Here is a 4,677-nt window from a genome sequence, read left to right as displayed (position 1 = left end):
CTCCGAAGACCAAAGCGACAACTGTGTCAGATATCCAATCTTTGGCTACTTGATTCTCGCGCCTGTCACTTATCCCTTTGCCTTTATAAATAAGTCCAGGGGTCCTTTCCATTCTCTCCCTTGCCTCTTCATCTCTTCTTCTTCCTCGCGACACCGAAGAGCCCGAGCTCCGCCGCCGCCGTCGACCTTCGCGTCTGCACCAACAAGGCTGCTGCATCAACCTGTTCTTGACTAGATAAACTACGACGCACCTCCGCTGCCCCGCAACATCAGTAAGTACTCTTCTTTCCGAATATCAGATCTGCATTAGGGTTCCGCTGTTCATCAGTGTTCTTCATTGTTCGTCCTTTTTCTCTCCTAGATCTCATAGCTTGATCTGAAACTGATAGTAAAGGTGAGCGGTAATAGTTCAGTGCCCCTAGTCACCCTCAGAAACCACCTTTTACCGCATGAAATCCCGTCCAAGCATATGCGTTCTTCTACTGTCGCGACCTTTAGGTTTAAAATTTATCCCCTTTTGTAGAACTGCGGTAGATCCGAAATTATCACACCAACTTGTAAAACCTGTTTATGCAACACTTAGGAATTATTCAGATCTGTCACTTCCGCACCATTGTAGGCGGTTTGTACTTTTCAGAAAATGATAATCCGTCAGGTACCATTAGCCCTCTTTATAAACCACCAACGCATCCTTGACATAAAATTCCGGGTTATTGTACATATGGGTGTCAATTTGCTTTGCTGTCTTTAAACCGGACTTGGTCCTCTTTTCCAACTTTCTGTTCAAATGGCCAAGACGTTTTATGCTTGCAATTGGGTCCCCTCCCGAGTTACGGAAGAACAGTTGACTAGGTACGTCGTGACTGGCGCTTTAGCAAAGAAGGAAACCATCCATTGGAGAGTCCCCGGTTTAGAGAATCCTCCTGAACCTCAGGACGGGGAAGTAGTTGTTTTTACTGATCATCTGAACCGAGGGTTCAGCCCACCTGGATCAAAATTCTTTCGTGATGTACTTGCTAGCTTCCAGCTCCACCCGCAAGATATTGGACCGAACTCTGTGTCCAATATATGTAACTTTCAAGTATTCTGTGAAGTCTATCTGCAAGAGGAATCCACTGTAGAATTATTCCGGGACTTCTTCTACTTAAACCGCCGTACTGAATTTACGGATGGGCCCAATACTGAACTTGGGGGCGTTTCAATCCAGAAGAGAAAAGATGTTGACTTCCCTCACGCTAAACATCATGGCCACCCCAAGGACTGGAACCAAACTTGGTATTACTGCCGCAATACAGCTCCAGACACTGAAAATCCTCTGCTGGGTTATCGCTCATACCGGCTTACCAAAACTCATCCGTTCCCTCAGAGACTGACTACCAAGGAACGATCCACCTATGCACCACAATGCTACGTCTTGAGCTTGCGTTGGTTTTCCTCGAAGAGGAGAGGGTGATGCAGCAAAGTGTAGCGTAAGTATTTCCCTCAGTTTTGAGAACCAAGGTATCAATCCAGTAGGAGGCTCCTCAAAAGTCCCACGCACCTACACAAACAAAATGAGAACTCGCAACCAACACAATAAAGGGGTTGTCAATCCCTTCACAGCCACTTGCGAAAGTGAGATCTAAGAAAGATAGTATGATAAGATAAATATATTTTTGGTATTTTATAAGATAGATGCAAAAAGTAAAGATGCAAATAAAGGTAGATTGAAAGCAAATATGATAAGAGATAGACCCGGGGGCCATATGTTTCACTAGAGGCTTCTCTCAAGATAGCATAAGTATTACGGTGGGTGAACAAATTACTGTCGAGCAATTGATAGAAAAGCGCATAGTTATGAGATTATCTAGGCATGATCATGTATATAGGCATCACGTCCATAACAAGTAGACCGACTCCTGCCTGCATCTACTACTATTACTCCACACATCGACCGCTATCCAGCATGCATCTAGAGTATTAAGTTCATAAGAACAGAGCAAGCATTAAGCAAGATGACATGATGTAGAGGGATAAACACATGCAATATGATATAAACCCCATCTTGTTATCCTCGATGGCAACAATACAATACGTGTCTTGCAACCCTTTCTGTCACTGGGTAAGAACACCGCAAGATTGAACCCAAAGCTAAGCACTTCTCCCATGGCAAGAAAGACCAATCTAGTAGGCCAAACCAAACTGATAATTCGAAGAGACTTGCAAAGATAACTCAATCATACATAAAAGAATTAAGAGAAGATTCAAATATTATTCATAGATAAACTTATTCATAAACCCACAATTCATCGGATCTCGACAAACACACCGCAAAAAGAGTTTACATCAAATAGATCTCCACAAGAGTGGGGGAGAACATTGTATTGAGATCCAAAAAGAGAGAAGAAGCCATCTAGCTAATAACTATGGACCCGTAGGTCTGTGGTAAACTACTCACAACTCATCGGAGGGGCAAGGATGTTGATGTAGAGGCCCTCCATGGTTGATTCCCCCTCCGGCAGAGTGCCGGCGAAGGCTCCAAGATGGGATCTCGCGGATACAGAAGGTTACGGCGGTGGAAATTGTGTTTCGTGGTGCTCCTGGATGTTTTCGGGGTACGTAGGTATATATAGGAGGAAGAAGTACGTCGGTGGCCGCCCGAGGGGCCCCCGAGACAGGGGGGCGCGGCCCCCTATCTCGTGCAGCCCTCGGAAGCTTCTTGACTTGCACTCCAAGCTCTCCAGATCATGTTTGTTCCAAAAATCATGCTCCCGAAGGTTTCATTCCGTTTGGACTCCGTTTGATATTCCTTTTCTTCGAAATACTGAAATAGGCAAAAAAACAGCAATATGGGCTGGGCCTCCGGTTAGTAGGTTAGTCCCAAAAATTATATAAATGTGTAAAATAAAGCCCATAAACATCCAAAAGAGGTAATATAATAGCATGGAACAATCAAAAATTATAGATACGTTGGAGACGTATCACACAACTCTCAAAACTTAGAGCCCTCATGGCAAACGGTTTAACAGGCGTTGATTTCGTCCGCTACTGGATATCTTGGAGCGTTCTGCCTTTAAGACGATGCCCCGGTTTAATGTGCGAGTACACTAGGGATTTGAAAGATCCTCAACGTCATGTTGATATTCAACTGACAGAAGATGAAGTTACTGAAGCTGTTAAGAAAATGCTTGATGAACAAGTGGAATTATGTAGTAGAGTAGGGCTCAATCCCTTCTATGCATCCAACGAACCGCCAGCCATAAGAATTTTCTTATTTTGTTTCAACCCTTTCCGCCTTAATCATTCCTCTATAATTTTTTCTCCATCTGCACAGGGCGATCATCCATTCTGGAAGAAGAAAGCACAGGATAAACTGGCGAGAGCACCTCACGCCAAGAGTAAGGCTACCAAAAGGCCAGCAAAGAAGAAAACCGCCGAGGCTGCTGAACTGCCTCATGAAGAACTTGATAATCCGGAATCAGAGGTAGAACTTGATTCTCTTGGTTCTTTTTTCATACACCTCATTGACAATGACTATTACCAGGATGATGTGGAAGCTAGCCACGCTGGTGAAGCAGAGGTAATTGTTCTATCCTCTGATTCAGCTCATATGCCAGTACCAAAACTTCGTCAAGAAGTCCGGAAAGTAAAACGTTCACATCCTCTTGCTCATTTGGATCCGCACTTTTCTTTGAAGACACAACAATATGAAGCCCGTCGCACAACCCGGCATAGCGGTCAAGTAGTTACTTCTTCCGGTTTACCCTATTCCCCGGTTCGCAAGCGTCTCCAAGAGGTCTCTTGTTATTTTGATATACTTTATCCCAAGGCGGGTTATTTCAGATATCCTCTTAATCCGTCCGATTCGAATTATCAGGGAACCTCCAATTCATCCTCTGGAGATTCATCAACCACACAGATGCCTCCCCTCAAGACCGTTCCTGGGTAAGTATAGCAGATTTGGTTTTTTATGTCTTACACCGATTTATTGTACTGACCTTTAAATTTGTTCTTTTTAGGGCCAAAGCCCGACTCAGTAAAAAGGCCAAGCTGACTACTCCAACTGATGATAACCCAGCTATTGAACCGGAGAGGACCTCAGAAGCTGCTGATCAAGATGCTGATATTGCTCTGGATGATCCGGTGCCACAAGGTCAGGACACTCATGTTGATCCACCAGAAGTTAATCCAACTAGTCATCATGCTGATCCGCCAAGCCCAGCTATCGATCCACCAAGTCCAGTCGCCGATCCACCAAGCCCAGCAAGAGCCTCTACTAAACCGTCCAACGCAGACAAGATTGTTGAGGGCACGACCGATGACATGGTGATTACCGGTTTTGGCCACACTGCTCCTGGCAACCCTGTCGCTTTGTCAAAGCACAGTGCCAAAGAAGAATTTGCTGCTGTGGACAAAGGCAAGTGGAAGACTGATTTGTCAAGCTATGCCCATCTCAATGCTCAAGACATCCATTCTGGATATTTGAACCGGTTGTATACAAGTCGTGACTATGAAGCCGGTTTGGTAAACCTAATGAAAGGGCGATATAAGGTAAACATTTTATTCCTTTGCATAATTCCTTTTCTCTTAGAATCTGCTTCAATCACTAACTCCAGTATCCCCCAAGGGCTGGTTCATCAATATGAATGTGAACCGGGACTTGAAGTAAGAGAACTTGATTTTGCTTGTGTAACCCGT

The sequence above is a fragment of the Triticum dicoccoides genome, chromosome 6B (genome assembly GCF_002162155.2).
Source record: "Triticum dicoccoides isolate Atlit2015 ecotype Zavitan chromosome 6B, WEW_v2.0, whole genome shotgun sequence".
In the NCBI taxonomy this organism is placed as follows: domain Eukaryota; kingdom Viridiplantae; phylum Streptophyta; class Magnoliopsida; order Poales; family Poaceae; genus Triticum; species Triticum dicoccoides.
Note: the sequence above shows the minus strand (reverse complement) of the source record.